Source organism: Prionailurus viverrinus, chromosome B2 (genome assembly GCF_022837055.1).
Source record: "Prionailurus viverrinus isolate Anna chromosome B2, UM_Priviv_1.0, whole genome shotgun sequence".
In the NCBI taxonomy this organism is placed as follows: Eukaryota; Metazoa; Chordata; class Mammalia; order Carnivora; family Felidae; genus Prionailurus; species Prionailurus viverrinus.
Window position 1 is genome coordinate 9,624,393 of NC_062565.1, and position 19,546 is coordinate 9,643,938.

The 19,546-nt window shown below is 44.3% G+C and overlaps 1 pseudogene; it reads right to left on the minus strand.

Moving 5' to 3' along the window:
* Positions 1-4,440: 4,440 nt before the first annotated feature.
* On the minus strand, positions 4,441-13,012 carry LOC125165651 (tigger transposable element-derived protein 1-like; annotated as a pseudogene).
* Positions 13,013-19,546: the final 6,534 nt, after the last annotated feature.

The following is a 19,546-nucleotide window of genomic DNA, read 5'->3' on the forward strand; positions in this document are numbered from 1 at the left end:
TAAAAAAAAAAAAAACAGAAGAAGAAGAAACGAAGCCACTCTCACCGTGGGCATTTTGCTGCCTCCTCCCTGCACCACCAGGCCTGGTCAGAGCCTCTGTTCTCTGCACCCATGGAGCCCTTCAGGACCCCCAGACAGCCTTTGGCTAACAGCTGTCCTGTGTCCCTCTCAGTAAAGGGACTGGGGACAAGCTGCTCACGACAGAGTCCCCGGGGGTGGACAAGGAGGCCCTGAGCAGGGTCTGCCCGAGAGACACCAGAGAGTGAGATGTGGTTTAATGAAGTAAAAGTGGTAAACTGAGCCCAAAGAAGGACCGCCTCCCCAGAGGCCCACTTCTGAAGATGACTCATGGACTGGGGACCCTCCCCGAGGCCATCTTGGGAGGCACGGGCTCAAGATGGAGGGCCACATGAGGGAAGGAACCCGGTCACTCTGTCACCTCTGGAGCAGAGTCACCCCTTCCAGGAACTCCGGGTCGAACAGGGGCTACTGGCTCCACAGAAAGTCCGGGAAATCATTAGACCTGCCAGTTGTGATTGATTTCTCCTGAGTTGTTAGGGTCGGAATCCAGGTCTCTTAGTTAATACCTTTGGGGACATCCGTCCGCCCGGGGCCCCTGCCTGCCCACACTGGCCACATACAGAGGAGAGAAGAAGACTCAGAAGGGTGGGATCCCCAGGATCTCGTGGGCAGCACCAGGCCTCCTCCGGCAGAAGGAAACCTTAAATCAGGAAAATGAGCCTCACCCAGGGACAGGGAGAGGGGCCCCACCCCTCTGTCCTAACTTGCTCTGGTGTGAGAAAAGGGACATGGCCTGGCCCTGCTTTGAGCCCCCTAGGTCTGCTGTAGGGCCAGGTGGGCCTGGAGTAGTGGGGGCTCCAAGCTGCCATCAGCCCTTTGCACTTGCGCCCGTGCCTGTGTAAGTGACATCCCTTTCTGTTTCAGGGCCAAGTTAGGGAGAACTGCTTTCTGGCCCCTGGCTGGCCTCCCCTTCCCCCGGCCCGACTACTCTGCCCTGGTTGTCGGGCACTTGTTTATCTTAGAGGCAGAACATTCCCCGGGGGTCTGAGCCATCGGTAGAGACCCACAGGACGCTGGCACTTGGAGACAGCGCTGTGGAGCGCGATACAGCCATGGAGGGCCTGCCGCCCGTCACCAGATCCACGTTCCAGCTGGCCTTGGAGCGTCTGGGTGGTGGTGGGGGTGCTCTGTGGGTGATTTCTGAAAGCTGGAGCCATGTCCCGGGCCTCTGTGTGTTTCCCTGGGAGATCCCGGTCTGTACTACGGTGCTGGTTTGAGTGTAAAGAGACTACGAACTTTAAGAAGTGTGAAGGCTCTAGGCAAACCATGTTCTGCCTGCAACAAAGTCTGTGGCGAACGTGGTGAGAATTTCGCACCAGTGACAGAGGCCGATGAGGCCCTCAGGCACCTGGGGCGGAGGCCGGTCCTCTCACGTACAGACCTTGTGGTTGTCGGCGATGAAAACAAACCTGAGCAGGTCGTCACTCCAAGACGTCACCGTCAACTCCCTGAAAAAGGCACAGAGGAGCCAGCCCCCTGAATTTTCCCAAGCAACTGATGAAAAACCCATCTTCAAGGCATCAGAGAAGGACAGAGGACAACTTCAGGAGGAAATAATGGGTGGTTTGAAGGAAAGTCCAGAACCGTCCAAACAAGAAGTTGCAAGATGGAGGCAGAGAGTCCAGGAAAAGGAGGAGGAGAGAGAAGGGCTGGAGCAGCCAAACGCAGGGATGCGGCAGGTCTCGAGGGAGAAACTCAGCCAGTTGCTATCAAAGGCTGAAAACCTGCTGACGACCTTCCCCTTCTCTGATCTCCTTAGAGAGAGGGGCAGTCAAGCAAAAGAGAAGATGGCAATGGCCCCATCCACCGGCCAGTAGTTGATCTGAAGAGTGTCATCGACGATGCTGACTTCAGGGTGTCCCTTCAACGTACAAAGAGGAAAATCAAGAAATAGCCAGACAACTGTGGGAAGGAAAACAAACAAATGAACAGCTCGCAGGACAAATAACAAGACTCCAAACCGAAGAAGCACCTTTGTAGTGTGAAAATTCACAGCTTGAAGGTGAGATTCTGCGGTTGAAGCTGAAGCTTCCAATTCTGCCTGGATTACGTCAGGAACACATCGTGCAACGTCACAGACAGTTGTTTGAGGAGGAAACAGGCTGCTTGGGAGTCGAGAAGAAACTTCCCAGCGTGTGTAGAAGCACGAACTGCACAAATCAGATTCCCAGCCTCTAGAGGAAGACGGCCGAAGACATGGGCAAAGAATGGAGAGAAGCACTGCCTCCAATCGAAAGAGATCCGTGGGCGCCTGGGTGGCTCAGTTGGTTGAGCGTCTGACCCTTGGTTCCGGCTCAGGTCGTGACCTCCTGGTCCAGGAGACTGAGCCCCGCCTCAGGCTCTGCACTGACAGTGTGGAGCCTGCCTGGGAATCTCTCTCTCCCTCTCTCTCTGCCCCTCCCCCACTCTCCTCTCTCCCCAAACAAATAAATCCTCTTCCCTGAGGACAGAGCTGGAGAAAGCTGGACGGCAGCTGTGTTGACTGGAGGAACCTCGAGGAGCTGAGAGAAGGAAAGGATCGCCACAAGCAAATGCTGGCCAACGCCACGTCTGACTCCCAGCCTTTCCCAAGTGGCCCGTCGGCCCCCGGTGCTCCACTCACAGCCCACAGAGGCCCGCAAGTGTCCGGGGGTCCCCTGGGCCACCAGCCCCCCAGGGAAGAGGAGGGTCACGTGCTGAGGGCTCAGGGATCGAGGCTCCCCTGCAGGTGTGGCCCGGCCCACGGCAGCCGGGTCCTGGTCACCCACAGCCTCGGCGCGTCTGCAAGTGTTTTCTGTCTTCACAGTCGTTTTCACTGATCTCTTCTTGGTTTAGTTGCTGTCATTTAATTGCTGCTACGGTCGTTCTTATTCAAGTAGATATAACATAATTTTGGGATAGTGTTTTTCAAATAAAGATTCGTTTGATATAATTCTTGTGAATACATTATTTTCACATCATTGGACACTGCAGATTTAGATAATGTAAGTATTGTATTTTGATTTAAATAAAAAGTCCACTATTACTTTATCCATCATTAAAATTTGGCACGCATACTGAGATTTAAAACAATAAAGACCATTTTTGTATGGCATCAGCATTTTTGTGTGTCATTTTCAGATACATGAACATGTATTAGAACTCTGTACAAGAATTTAATATTTTCCTGAATGACTTGATTTTTTTTAATTGGGAAAAAAACCTAAATAATAAGATCACTCCATTAGAAGGTCATAATATTTCAGTTAGATTAGCTCTAAGTTCATAGATTAATTTAGGGGAGTTTAAATTTTGCAACTCATTTTTTTCATTGAAAAATTTTTTTGTTTTATTTAAGATATTGTTTGTTTGAATGTTTTCAACTCCCATACAGTTAAACATTTTTGTTTTTTTTTTTTAAGATTTTTATTTTTAAGGAACCTCTACATCCAACATGGGGCTTGAACTCAGAAATCCAAGATCGAGAGTCACACGCTCCACCGACTGAGCCAGCCAGACACCCTAAAATAAAAGTTTTCCCTTGATGACAAACACACACACACACACACACACACGCACACACACACCACAATATAGATATGAGTTACTTTAAGTTAGTATGTCAACAATGGAGAATAATCTAAAAATAAAGAAACGGCAAGATTAAAGAAATTTAAAGAAAAGAGAATGGACAGTTATGCTCACACAATTTGTATATACACAGAAAAATATCTAACTCACATACGCACAAGAGGAGATAAGGGACAAGATTCCAGCTGGAGACACTTCATCCCAAGTGGTGCAGGTGCAGAGGCTGTACTCGGTTTGCCAGCTGTGGCACTGACGGGGGACGAGAGGGACTCGGAGACTTCCAGAAGCTGGCAGTAGGGGCAGCTGTGCCCATTCCTGGGCCTGGAGGGAGGAGGGGTCGCCTGGGCCCAGTAAGGAGCTGTCCTCCTGATGGCAACGCAGGAGGGAACAAGGCAAACCGGCCCCACTTTCCCTCCTCACGTCCTCCCATTTACAGCTGGTGCCGGAATGGGGGGTGAGGCCGGGAGTCAGCCTCGGGCACAGAGCCGGCCAGGAAAGGGCGCAGAACTGATTCGGAGAATGACCAGCAGCACACTTGAGTCTGTTCCATCAACAGTATGCACGCGTTTTATTGCATTCATTCTCATCTATTTATTTTAGTGCAGGCAACCTCAGAGATATTGTGGGTTCAGTTCCAGACCGCCGCAATAAAGTGAATATTGCAATAAAGCGAATCGAATGAATTTTATAAAAGTTACACTTACATTGTACTAATTGTGTAATAGCATCATGTTGAAAAAAGGTACACCCTTAATTTAAAACGCTTTATTGCTAAAAAAAATGCTAACTGTCATCTGAGCTTTCAGCCGTTCAGAATTTTTGTGCAGGGGTAGGGTCTTGCCTCCATGTCAATGGCTGCCAGTGGATCAGCATGGTGGCTGCTGAAGGCTGGGGTGGAGGTGGCCATTTCTTAAGATAAGACAACAATGAAGGTTGTCACATCCATGGGAATCTTCCGTTTAGGAACATTTTTTCCATGGCATGTGGTGCTGTTTGACAGCATTTTACCCGTAGAACGTCTTTCAGAATTGGAATTCATCCTCTCAAACTTTGCCACTGCTTTATCAACTAAGTTCATGTAATGTTCTAAATCTTCTGTTGCCATCCCAATAATCTTCACAGTGTCTTCACCAGGAGTAGTTTCCATCTCAAGAAACCATTGTCTTCGCTCCTCCATTGGAAGCAACTCCTCATCTGTTCAAGTTTGATCATGAGATTGCACAAGTCAGTCACATCTTCAGGCTCCCCTTCTAGTTCTTTCGCTGTTTCCACCACAACTACAGTGACTTCCTCCATGGAAGTCTTGAGCCCCTCAGAGTCATCCATGAGGGTTGCAATTCACTTCTTCCAAACTCCTGTTCATGTTGACATTTTGGCCCCTTCACAAATGTTCTTAATGGAATCTAGAATGGTGAGTCCTTTTTAGGTTTTCGATTTACTTTGCCCAGATACATGAGAGGAATCACTGTCTATGGAAGCTATAGTACTATGAAATGTATTTCTTAAATAAGGCTTGAAAGTCAAAATTATTCCTTGACCCATGAGCTCCAGAATGGATGTTACATCAGTAGGCATGAAAACAACATTTATCTCGTCCATCTCCATCAGAGCTCTTGGGTGAGCAGGTGCATTGTCAAAGAGCAGTGATATTTTGAAAGGGATTTTTTTTCCCTCCTCAGAGCAGTAGGTCTCAACAGTGGGCTTAAAATATTCAGTAAACCAGGGGAAGGAAGAAAAAAGAGGTTAGAGTGGGAGAGAGCCAAAGCATAAGAGACTCTTAAAAACCGAGAACAAACTGAGGGTTGATGGGGGGTGGGAGGGAGGGGAGGGTGGGTGATGGGTATTGAGGAGGGCACCTTTTGGGATGAGCACTGGGTGTTGTATGGAAACCAGTTTGACAATAAATTTCATATATTGAAAAAAAATTCAGTAAACCATGTTGTAAACAAATGTCCTGTCATCTAGGCTTTATTGTTCCATTTATAGAGAGAGCACTGGCAGAGTAGATCCAGCATCATTCCTAAGGGCCTTCGGAGTTTTGGAATGGTGGACGAGCGTTGGCTTCAGCTTAAAGTCAACAGTTGCATTAGCTCCTTACAAGAGAGTCAGCCTGTCCAATGAAGCTTTGAAGCCAGGCATTGACTTCTCTCAAGCTATGAAAGTCCTACATGTAATCTTCTTCCAGTTGATGGCTATTTCATCTACATTAAAAACCTGTGGGGCGCCTGGGTGGCTCAGTCGGTTGTGCATCCAGCTTCGGCTCAGATCATGATCTCATAGTTTGTGAGTTCGAGCCCCGCGTCAGGCTCGGTGCTGACAGCTCAGAGCCTGGAGCCTGCTTCGGATTCTGTGTCTCCCTCTCTCTCTGCCCCTCTCCCCAACCTCTCAAAAGTAAATAAACATTAAAAAAATTAACCAAACTTTTGTTGTTTAGTGTAGCCACCGTCATTAACTACCTCAGCTAGATCTGCTGGAGAATTTGCTGCAGCTTCTACATCAGCACCTGCTGCTTCACCGTGAACTTTGATGTCATGGAGACAGCTTCTTTCTTAAACCTCATGAGCCAACCTCTGCTGGCTTCAATCATTCCTTCCGCAGCTTCCTCACCTCTCTCACCCAACCTGAAGAGATCCAGGGCCTTGCTCTGCATGAGGCTTTGGCTTAAGGGAATGTTGTGGCTGGTTTGATCTTCTATCCAGACCACTCAGACTTTCTCCTTATCAGCAAAAAGGCTGTTTCCCTTTCTTATCATTCGTGTGTTCACGGGAGCAGCACTTTTCGTTTTCTTCAAGAACTTCTCCTTTGCATTCACAAGTTCTCTGTTTGGCACAAGAGGCCTTGTTTTCAGCCTGTCTTGGCTTTCACCATGCCTTCCTCACTGAGCTTAACCATTTCTAGCTTTTGATTTAAAGTGAGAGATAAGTGACTCTTCCCTTCACTTGAACACTTAGAGCCCACATTGGGTCCTTAACTGGCCTCATTTCGACATCATGGTGTCTCAGGGAATAGAGAGGCCTGAAGAGAGGGAGGGAGAAAGATTGGGGGATGACTGGTCAGTGTAACAGCTGGAACACAGAGTATTTATTGGTTAAGTTCTCTGTCTTCTATGGGTACAGTTCACAGAATCCCAGAACAATTGCAATAGTAAAGTCAAAGATCACCGATCACAGATCACCATCACAGATAGAATAATAATGAAAAAACTTGAAATATTTCAAAAATTACCAAAATGTGACACAGAGACATGCAGTGAGCAAATACTGGTAGAAAAGTGGCAGCTTAGTCTTACTCAACCCAGAGCTGCCTCAAACCTCCAAGTCGTAAAGAAACACACATCCGTGGAGCACAATACAGCGGGCTGTGCCTTATTTAGACACAGTGCTTGTGATTAGTAAATCACAGAACTTTAGGCATGAAGGGGACCTCAGTTCATCTTTAATTTCTCTGTCCACATGTCTTAGAAAATTAGATGTAGTTATATGTCCATAAAGGGGCTTCCAATGAAAATTTCTTCACCACCGTATTTTATCAGCGTTACACCCTTCAGTCTCCTTATTCCAGCATACAGCCCGTCCCCCCACCGCCCCCCCACTTTCCCAAATATTTAAGGCTTCTTCCTCCCTCAAGATCTCTGCCAATGTCATACTTTGTAGATGCATTCAGCAGCAACGGCATTGACTTAGAACATGTTTGGGTTCTCAGAATGCCCCATGATACAACTGGTTCTACAGATGTGTGGTGCCACACACAGAATCTTATCAGGGTCACTCAAGTGGGACACTGGAACATGCTGTCAAGGAGGGAGCAGAATAAGGAGATGGCCCTCGTTTGAGGAGGGAATGGCCCAGCAGGAGGGAGGAGGCATCAAAGGAGACAGAGAAATGACCATGGAAATAGTAGAATCAGCCTAGGGCAATGTCTTAGAAGACAACAATAGGAAAGAATTTTAAGAAAAAATCTCCAGTATCAGACACTGCACTAAGCACAGTGCTGGCAGGTGGAAAGCACTCGAAGGTCTGGGGTTTTCCCCCCACTATTCATGCATTCATTCACTCATTCATTCACACATCCATTATTTCATTCAGTCACGCATTCTACAAATATGCATGTGTCTCTAAGTGCCGGGTGCTAATCACATAGAAGTGAACAAAACAAGCACTGTCCCTCCTCTGTCCTCAAGTTTATATTCTTTGGGGAAAAGGAATGCGGTGAAGAGACACAAGGTACAAACTCAAGTATACATTCATATAATATAGTATCAGGTAATAATAAAAAAACAAAGCAAGTTAAGGAGAAAGGAAAATCCCATAACGCTACTTTGAGTTGAGCAGGCAGGGAAGGCTCTTTGCGGGGAGGATATTTAAATGGAGAATGGAATGAAGCGAGGCATGAGGTGTGAGTGGTCGCGACGATTGAGGAGATGTTGTTGATGATGATGATGCTGAAGAGGAAGAAGAAGATGTAATGATTAAGACTTGTAGACCATTTTTGTCAATGGTGCCAAGGAATGAGAGAGTTATACGATGGCGAAAGTGGTCAGCAAGCAAAGTGCAACAGTGATGTCCCAATAAAGGACAGGAAGTGTTCATTGCCTTGTGAGGTCGAGCATGCAAGGAGGTTAGTGACCCCGAAGAGAACAGTTGCCGTGACTTGTAGAGAAGGAAAATAAATTGCAGATGATTAAGGAGTAAGGGGGTAATAGGAAATGGATAGAGGGGAGAGGTTTTGAGACAGGTTAGCAAAGAGGAAAGGATTGGGAGTGGAGTAGCTGGCACAAAATAACATAAAACTAGGTCTCAGGTTTTTTCCTCCTCTAGACTAGGGCTTCTCAACCTGGGTACAATGGACATTTGGGGCTGGATAATTCTTTGTGTGGGGTGGGCAAGGGGACTGCCCTATGCATGGTAGGATGTTCAACAGCATCCCTGGTCTGTACCTACTTGATGCCAATGGCATGGAGTTTTGACAACCAAAATAGTCTCTAGATGTTGCTAAATAGTTCCCAGAGGCAAAATCACTCTTTAGTGAAGAAGTACCACCCCAAACTGAGATGGTCCGAGTATGTTTGAAATGATAGAGAAAGAGCCTGTGGAGAAGGAAAGAAAAGGGATACTGGAAAGGGAGGGTCTAAATGTTGAGGAGTAGCAGTCAGGAAGTTCAACATGTTTTCCCTGAGAGGGAAAAAACAAAGGCACAACTATACGAAGTACTAGTAAATACTTTGTGTTATGAGTTTAGGAACAAATGTCATTCTGAATTAAGAAGGAAGCATTCAAGCTGAAAATTAAAAAAAAAAAGTATTTGTTGTAACCATTTGGAAACCAGTATGCAAACTTACAAGGAAAAGCAGTATTATTAAAAAAGATAAATCATTAGTTATCCTTTTACGTATCAGTAGAATTAAGACCAATGCCAATGTTTGAATTGGAGAGTCGATCGTATGATTCACAAATTGCCCCTTAGCCTGGGAAGTCCTTAACTTGGGATTGAAGACAGATGTTTCTGATGTGACTCATGTATTTTTACCACTTTCTCATGGCCATGGACTCAGTTTATTCCTCTCTGTGTCTTGATGATGTCAGTATCTTGTTTACACAGAATGAGCCTGCCTAAGTCAAAACTAGCCCTGTCACGTGATGCATGATAAAAATACATAGGCGAGTTTCTTTTTAGATGGGATACGGTTGCAAGCTCCAGGGTAACAGACTTGATTTCTGGGTTGAGCACAGGAACTTTAGACATTCGAGAACATTCGAGAATAACGGAATTTCGGAGTTGAGAAGGATTGTCCCAATTACCTCCGCAAACATTTCACAATTTCTCAAGTTGCCATTTCAAGTGTTGCACATTAAAAATAAAAGTTGTGTCTCTCCTCAGGAGAGAACAAATGTGAATATGCTGCTTGGCAATTATGTACTTTTTTCTCCTGAAATTAAAAAATTTTTTTTTTTTTAACATTTGTTCATTTTTGAGAGACAGAGCGTGAGTGGGGGAGGGGCAGATGGCGAGAGGGATCTGAAGCAGGTTCCAGGCTCTGAGCTCTCAGCACGCAGGGCTCAAACTCACGAAGTGTGAGATCATGACCTGAGCCAAAGTCGGACGCTTAACCCATTGAGCCACCCAGGCGCCCCATCTCCTAAGTGAAAATCAAGTGTTAATCTACACCTGAAAAGGTACCTGGCATTTATTGAGAGCCTACGCTATGGAGAGCTAATGTAGTTATTTTATGATGTGATTTCCTAAAAGCCTCATGACGATTCAGTGAGCCAGGTATTTTTCCCGTCTGCCAGAGAGAAAAACTTGCAGTCACATTCAAAATTAGACTGCAAAACCCATCAATACGGAAACGGCTGTTTTATGTCCAAAGCTGATTCTGGACATTCTCCCCCCAGTGATTTTTACCAGTCTCTGATGAGATCTCAACTTCTTTTGAACAGTAAATGCACAAATTGAACTACTTTGGGACTGATATTCAGGCAGGGTGTTTCACCCAGCCGGTCTCTGTCCAGTGGAGTGGAGTTAACAGAAGTGATTTTGACTCCTCACGTCATGTCTAGCAGGGTCCCCTTCTTCAGTCCCTCCTGGCAGACCTCTCTAGCAACACACTGTGGCCACGATCTACTGTGGGTCATACGAGACGTCAGTAAGAGGTAATCGTCTTCGAGATTTAAAACGAGAACTTGGGTTTGCCCATTGCCTTCCCTATGAGGAGAGATTTTTGAGTTTTTAATTTAGTAACTAAGTTTTCACAAGCAAGCTTATGATGTTGCAAGTTTTGTTGGAATTTATTACATCCAAAAGACTTAAAAAGCCCTGAGAAAATCATCAGTCTCTTGTAAGTAACTGATTTGCATCATGAGGACCCTTTCCTTGAATGGGTGGTTCTGGTCTAATCTATACATTTTCTTAACTTTCATGATAGCTGGTATTCATGTACTTGGTATATGTTTTCTATCTATCTATCTGTCTATCTATCTAGTCGGCTGCTCCAAATGTTTTGTTTCTTTGTTGGCTGTCTTCTCATTTGGCCCTTAGGAGCTCAAAAACAATACAAAGAGCACAATAACTCGTGGAGTATATTTAACCACAGGAAAAAGAGCATCTCTGATAAGCTTCACTTCTCCCAAACATTGTAAAGGGACACACCGAAGAGATTTTTAAACAAGAAATCTGTGGATGTAAGTGTTAGGCTATTCAGGGTAAAAGCTTCCTGTGAGCCTCCAATCCAGCATCTCACTCAACTGAACAAGGGATCTCTCCCCAACGTGCCTGTCGACGAAATGATTTGGAAAGCAGAGTTGGGTGGGCCGGTGGGGAAAGATAGATGAGTGGCTTCTGTGTCTGCGAGGTGGTCAGTGAGAGAGGCGAAGCCCTTCCCCCCACTCCCATGGCTGATGTGCCACTCTTTCTCTATACAAAGACAATTTGCTTTTCATGTAGTAATGAAGAACAATGTTTAACAGACAAAGGAGCTTCTAGTTTATTATTGTGCTGTCTTTGACTAGAGCTAGATGCTGGGAAAAATGGTAATTCACAGTGTGAATGCTTCTTTTCCAGCCGTACGGGTTATGGCTGAGCATGTACATTGTATATTGCAGATGGTATAATAGCAAACACTGTGAGAACAAGGAAAGAATGAATTACGGCTTTTTTTTTTCCTTGCTAGCCAAGAAACCAGGAATTTCTTCACAATAATTTTTATGCACGTCTCTGTGTGCATAGGTTATTCCTTGGCAATATGCACTGTAGATGCTGCTAAATGCTTTTAGGGTTTTTAAATTAATGTAGGAAGTCTACCGTGATGCTCTTGGAACACCTGTGTTCTCCTGCTTTTTCCCCCATAAACTGATACAAGGCACAGGTGGTGCCTCATTAACTTATTTCATGCAAATAAAAACATATTGCATGATTTCTTCTCCTTAACTGTATAATCACTGAAACATAATTTTGCCGATTAATGCAACAAACTTTGGGAGAAAGAATTCAGCAATTTTTGTCATTTCCCTGATGCTGAAGGCATGTGTAGCCCATGGGAATCTGATTTAAATGAACAAGTAGTGGGAATGTCTCTTTCCTATGTAAGAAGTCTCTTCCCCCCTGTTTAGTCTTTTCTGTGTGTCACAGGACACTCCGTCATAAAGAATTGGAAAAAAAGGAAGACCAAATTTCCCATGGAGGTAGAGGCAGTGGAAACCCGGACGAAGAATCATCTTAAATCAGCAGGCTTATGAGTTCTGATTCAGGGTTCAGATACTGTTATCAATGATTTCCAAAAAGTGACATTGATTTGCTTTGGAAACAATGATGGAAAAATAGCAAATGTGTACCCAGAATGCTTTTAGAGTTCTAAAATCATACTGGAAAATGTCCGAGCATTCCAACACAACTATAAACAGTACCAGTCTGTATTTAGGGGGTGATGGCAAGTCTGTTTTTAAAAGTCTTTTGCGATATTATTTCTGTTTTTAATTTATTGAATTAAAGCCAGATTTATTCAATTAAGATAATACACTTCAAGGTTAACTGCCATTTGCTGTTCATTTAGGCAAGCTATTGTACAGTTATGTAAATTTCATGAACAGAGACACTGCTTGAGTGTCTTAATTACAAGCAAAAAGTGTCATTTAAATATGAATTAAGCGAATAGTTGCCAGTATTTCCTGTTCCTGTATTTTCTATCTTCTTAAAATCTAAGGGCTACCCAACCATCTGTAGATTTTTCTTTTTCCTATAAAATAAAAACACCCCTACGACTAAATATTATTTCCAAAAGTAGGAAAAACACGTAAAAACGCCATTATCTCATTGATTACTAATCAGAGTAATACCTGAAGAAGAGGGTGCCAATTTTTCCCAGATGGCCGCCGACCATCCTTTTTACCTTGTTGCGGAATTTAAAAATTATCTCACCGATGCAAGGGGCGTAATTTGCTGCATGGGTCATTTGCTCAAATTCACTATGTTTGCGAATTCATATTTTTAAAAATGACTCTCCTTGCATCTACCCATTTATCATGCATCCAAACATTCAGTTTGCAGACTCAAACCCTGGGATGCACGGAGTATTACCACTGCTTCATCTGTGTTGAAAGAAACCCTTCTTTGAAATTTCGAACCTTCGCAACTGAAATCGTGTTTAGCAAAAGTGACCCCATGACCTGATTCTCTGCCGGATTCTGTGAAATAATTCCCTGCGCACCTCGGATTGACTGACAAGCACCGTTTTTGTTTGTGTCTCTGTTTCTGGATGGTGCTTGTACAGAAAAATGACCTAGAGACAAATCTGGCATTCATCATGAAGGAAGGGAAAGATTCACAATTAGTTAATGAAAACCACACCTCCGTGCCGGGCAGTCCGTTCCCAGATCCCGTCCCAAGCCATAAGGCGGCCTTGCAGCCTGGGGAGAGATTCCCAGCCGCCCCCCAAGGTAGCACCCGCTCGCTCACTCCCCCAGGAGCGAGGAGCTCACTATTCACTGAGTGTTTGCGTCATCCTTTCCAACATGTTCCCACTGATACATTAAAGGAATTAATTGCTCATAATGATCTCACCATCTGTTAACAGAGGTTCATACCTACAGGCTGGTGGCCCGCGGTGGTTCTATTCAGGGATCAATGGGCAATGCCGGGCCAACGCTTTCCCACATTGCCTGCCTCTGCGCGCTGAAAGGGGGGAGGAGAGCCGGGCCGGCCATCTGCTCCCTGTCTTTCTGTGCGAGACCTTGATGCGGTCCAGCACAGCTCCGAGCTGACTCCAGTCCGATTGGAATGTGGCTGATCTGAGAGCCTCTCAAAGCTGTGAAAGTGAGTCAAAAGGAGATGCCCATTGTCCGGCATGGCTGAAAGAAAATGATCACTTTAAAATTCATAACTCCCAGGTGCCTGCCATCTATTCATGGGAAAAACCCTCTGAACTTCTCTTCATTAAAGAGAGAGAGGGGAGTCTTGCTAAAAAGAGAGAAAAGGAAGTAGTTTGTGGGAATGTGCAGGGGATTTTCAGGCTAAACAAATGAGGAATTTGGAATTTTTTCACTTGTATTAAAAGGGCTGTGCAGGGAAGGGCAAGCTCTTATTTTAAAAAGGGGTGGGGAGGGGGGGGATGCCTGCCCGGGGCCCTGGAGCAACTCATAGAGAACATTTTAATTTTTTTTTTTTTTTTGTCTCCAGGAGAATTCAAAGAGCGCTCTGCCTTTTTACTTTTATTTACCTGAGGCTGAGAAAATTTTCCCATTCGATTCTGAACGGCGCTCCGCACTCGTAGCTGATTTCCACTCCTATTCCATTAGCGTGTAGTTTGGGTGGGAATGTATGGAAGAACGAATCCAGGAAATTCCCAAGTGTTACAGGACATGGGTGGGCACAGTGAAACTCAAAGCTATCGGGTGTTTCTGAGGAGTTCATTCAAGCAAGGTTACCTGTACCCACCAAGGTACCTGTCAGGAGTAGAGTCCTCTCTGTGCCTTGAAGACCGACGGGCACTAAGGGAATGAAAAGAATCTCTCTGCCTGGCAAATGGAGATTCAGCCACGTTCCAGAGCCCTGGGAATCACGGGGCTGATGGATCAACCACTCTTGGCTAGTAGTCATTGTGGAAAACTGGTGTTGCACGTAAGAATTCAAAGGGATTTATGGATTCATGAATTGAGAGCCAAAACAAAAGTAGAAATAGAGAGACCTACATTCTCTGTCTTGAAAATCTTTTGTCCTATAGATGATGGCTTACGTCCCATAGAGGTTAAGTGACATGCTCAAAGTCACAGAGTGAGTCACAAAACCTGGGCTACAACCTTATCTTACCGGTGATTTCTTTTTTCCTGCTTCAGGCTGCCTCCCTGAATAGTGTGGGGTTTAAAATAATTTTTGCTCAACTTTCTCTAATTAAAATATAGATCGGTATCACCAACCTAAATAATAGAATGGTCCCTTTTAAAAGAAATTCTGAGCTCTTAGAAAGATTATGAATACCAGTACTCATCACTAACACATACAAAATAGAAAATTGATCAAGGAAGTTACTATGATAAGAAAATATGGCAATAAGTGGCAGAAACTATTGATGAAATGGTGGTAAGGTCCAGTCTCTTGGACATAAATAACCACATAAAAGGAACAAGCAGGAAAGGCAGAAATTGGCAATGATCCATGCAGAGTCAAAAAAACACAAAAAACACAAGCAGGGAGTCTAAAGGGGTGGATGGTGGAAAGGAGATGGAAGAATCTAGAAATAACCCAAATTTCTGGAAGTGAGAGAAGGTAAGTCAGATAGAATCAGTGTTACTGGTCTTTCCTAACAAATAAAAGGTCACCACCTTCACCATATTTTTTTCCAGAAATTTAGACTCAGTCTATGGAGAGTCTTTGTTTTGCTTGACTTTTCCTCCATGGGAGCATATCTTTAATTTTGTTATGGTGGATGGAAACAGAAAATTCTCCGGACAGAATTGTGACATGTTTTCATGGTAGATTTAAGTGGGGCAAAAATCGTAAGTCCAAATTGATTCTTAAATTATTAAGTTGTTTGACTCTACAGCTTATATGGACAAAGTCAGAATTGGTGAAATATGGGTAAGAACACCATCCTCACCCCCTACTCCCCCCACCCCACCTCCCCACCATGAATAGTACACATGGATTGAGCATTGGGATAGAGATTGACAAGAGCCCAAAGGGTGTAGCTAACATTTTCTCAAGTATTTCAGCTTTGGCCGGCCTGGACCTCCTGGGGGGATCCCAGAGATTTTTCCAGAAAAAGTGAAAAATAAAGGTAAGCCAAAAGAAGAAATGAAGTAAAAGTTACCCCTAATCTCTGTTTCAGGGAAAACTTACGGTAGATTTTCAGAGTATATATAAAACAACGACAAAATCAGATCATTTTATTCATATTATCTTACACAGTATTTAAGCTGAGATATGACATTGTAGATACTTGACCACTTTTGACCTTACCAAAAAATATGGCGATTCATAGATGGGTGAGCTGAAAAGCTTTTTCACTCAGGGGTATATCATGAACCTCTTTCCTTTCCAATAAATAGGCAACCAAATCCATTTTTGGTGGTTTCAAATATGGTTTAGGAACTGTATGAACAAGTGTTCTCTGAAGGTTCTGAGTGTCTCAGCTCTTCTCAGGATTGGATTTAGAACCACACACAGATTTCACAGTAGAGTTAATCTATGTTGGAGAAAGACAGCTTGTTAAACGTGGACTTAAAAATGTCATTCATTATTTTTTCCTCCTGCACCGAAATGGTAGCTTTCTTCCTACCGATGCATACACCCCTTCACACATCATGACTGAAAGCTTGCACGCTTTAGACCAGCTTCTCCACTTCTGGCAAAGGAGGAGTATAATGAGTGAGAATGTGCCTTAAGAAGGAGGCCTGCGGGGCGCCTGGGTGGCGCAGTCGGTTAAGCGTCCGACTTCAGCCAGGTCACGATCTCGCGGTCCGGGAGTTCGAGCCCCGCGTCGGGCTCTGGGCTGATGGCTCAGAGCCTGGAGCCTGTTTCCGATTCTGTGTCTCCCTCTCTCTCTGCCCCTCCCCCGTTCATGCTCTGTCTCTCTCTATCCCAAAAATAAATAAATGTTGAAAAAAAAAATTTAAAAAAAAAAAAAAAAAAAAAAAAAAAAAAAAAAAAGAAGGAGGCCTGCAAAGATACCCAAATGACCTAAGTGCTACCTACTCAAACAATGACAATGACCACAAGCAATGCACTTAAAAACAACGCGTGAACAAAACCCCAAACCAACAAGTCACAAAACATCAAACACCAATAAAGCGATAAAGCCTGTGGTATGGAATTCAGAGACAGGCCATCTCTTTAGGGGCTTTGGGTGAAGAATGTAGTTGGTGGAACAGCCAGATTGTGGGCTCTGTTACGATTTGTGGGGCTAGGATCCCAACGTTGTATCTTTAAGACTCAAATTCTTAGGGTGTCTGAGCTCCCAGAGGAATATGTAACTGTTCATTTATTTACATCTACTTTATTTCCGATATTTCTTTTTCCTGCCAAATGCCAGGTGAGGCCTCATAGCTGCTTCTTCTAAACCTCCCTTGTTTTGCAGGGTTTTTGGGGTTTTGTTTTGTTTTGTTTTTTGTTTTGTTTTGTTTTGTTTCCCCACGGACTGTTATGAGGACCAGAAATGCCCATCTTCTCTATAGATGAATGCATTTTCTTTTCCCTTTCAAGAATCCTAGAGGAAAATTTCCTCCTCTTTTAATTATTCAGTTTTTGAGAACAGTTTTTGAAACTTGCTTTGCCATTGTAATCACTTTACATTTGCTCGCTCATGTGACTCAACTTTGTTCTCCTTTCTTGCGTTCAAAATTAATACACAGAGATTTTAAAAGCACACCAACAAAAGCAAATACACTTTAATGCTATGCTCCCCCCCCCCCCCCTCCAGTTCTTACAAACACGGGTCTTGTAGGGTTAGCTGATCTCTGGGTTTTATTATTTTCCCTCCCTTTTCTTTCTTTAAAAAAAAAATGCATGGAAAGTAAAAGTTTATTGGGGGCAAAGAGGTTCAATGACGATTTTTCCCTCCAACAAATTAATCTTGTATAACCTGCGTTAGAAAGGCCATTTTTAAAAAGAGGAGGAAATACTCATTGGAGCCTTATTTGGAACTCTTGTGGGTTTGAGTTCACATTTGCACCGGCCAGAGATTTTCAATTAGCAGTGCCTTAGAAAACAGGGACCCCTGCCTTTGTCAGTGTCCTGCGCAAGAAGAAGAGCAAATAGATTGGAAATGGTCTTATGGCTCAAGCTCCTGGGAAAATGTAACAGGTGTTACAGCTCAGCTGGGTGTGAGATTTATGAAAAAAGCCCACTCAGACTTTGCCCATAGAATTCTGCTTTCTAGCCAGGGCTTCAAGTAGGAAGAAACTAATGACTTCATTACCATCTCAATTCTGGGAAATGCCTGGTCCAGACCTGAATCATTAAAGGAAAGGTATAGCACTCTGGGTGACCTTGCGAGATCAAAATGTTATTTAGAGCAATTCCATTAGTCAGAGCCATAAACCCGAAAGAACACACCCTTTAACCATAACGCTTTGGCCCTAAAGGGAGAAAACAAAAACACAAACAAAAACAAAACGAATCCATACGGCAAAGGAGGGGGAAAGAAGAAAAAAACCCCACCAGATTCTGTAATCATCATGCGACACTATTTCCCCCCCTGTCTTTGAAAAGCCTTCACTTCCAGCCCTTCTTCCCCCTCACTCTTGTTGTGACACATTAAATGGCTCTTGTCGCTTTCCCATTTCCAGTGGATTATAATTGGGGGGTGAGATGGAAGCCAGGAATGATGTCAAATTTCCAAGCAGAGGAAGGTGAAATAAATCTCTTCAGTCCAAATAGTACTTAATAGCTCTAACAGTAGTACTGCTTAACTGGGGGCAATTAACAGTACATTTTTTTATTAGATAATTGCCTCTTTTATTCATCTGCAGTGGGAAAAACGTGGCACATGTGAGTCTGTCTCCCGTCCTGTTTATCCCTGCAAACAATCCTTCCTGGTCCTTGTGTTGCGTTTTTATTTTACGTTGCTATTCCGCGGAGAAAGGACTTGGCCAGTGGAAATGCAATTTGGGTAACCTTCTCGCAGTGTCTTTATCTCTAAATGCCAGGCCCCTCCTGGGGGGTCCTCCACCCCCATATGACTCATTTGTATTATGTTCTCACACGCTCTGCTTTCCAGAACACCTTTGAGGGAGGGAAAGAAAAGCAAGTCCAAAGACAGACTGTTTATAAGGCCCAAGCTTTAAGGCTGCAAACTTGTTTCAGAAAAGCGAAGAGCTCTTTCCTACAACCCCATTCCTGAGAAAATCAACTTCACAGTTAAGCCTCTAATTCACAGTCTCTCTTACGAAGTATGTGGTGGTGCCTCGCTGGTAGATCTGAGACCCTCAGTGGCCTGGGGGACATGCGGACTTTTGAACTGGAGCGCGTCACCTCCAAGAAAGCATTAGGCTGGATTGTTCGAGTCTGTAGGCGTGAAGGCCAAATGGGATGACGGGCGTTTGAGCAAAGTCATTTGGATGGCGAGGGCCACAAATACCGCTGAGTATGGCAAAATTACCACTTGAGGGTTGGAATTCTCGGTCAACATACACCAACCTAGGGTCTGCCCACCACTTCCAGGATTAATTAGGGCTTGAATATAATTGGGGGTGTACTATAGGGACTGTGAAGGGGCCTCTTTAGTAGTCAAAACAAATTGGTTATGATGTTTGGGACGTTATTTCACGACAAGGGCTTTAGGTTAGAGACTGGAATTTTCCTGAAGGAAGTAGAATATATTGCCGAAGAACTACGTCAAAAGAAATCTTGCAGAGACTTCTCAGCATACCTGCAATATTCCTCCACGTCCCTTTTCAAATCTTCTATTTTCTTTTTCATTTTTAGTGTTTATTATTTTATATTTGTGAGAGAGGGGGTGAGCTGTGAGCGGGGGAGGGGCGGAGAAAGAGGGAAACAGAGGATCTGAAGCAGGCCCCCCACCGTCAGCAAGGAGGCTGACCTGGGACTCAAACTCTGGAACTGGGAGATCCAGACCCGAGCCGAAGTCGCACGCTTAGCCGACTGGGCCACCCGGGCACCCCTATTTCTCTTTTTCAGTGTAAACATGTATGCATAAGAAGGTTGAAGAATCTTACATGAGTGTTACCGTTTATAAACGCATTTCTCTGCATTATTTCACCCAGCTTTGACACCAGTCGCTGGAGGCAGAAAGGTGAGGAAACCAGACTTCGGGAACATGTTACACCTAAAACCGGATCTCCTGGCAATTGGTCCCATGCCCTTGCATGGTCCTGATTCCTGGGGACAGTCTGGTCTTTGGTCACGTTAGCCATCTATGGTTTTGATACTATCTTAAAATACTGATTAGCACAATTTCACACAGCAATTT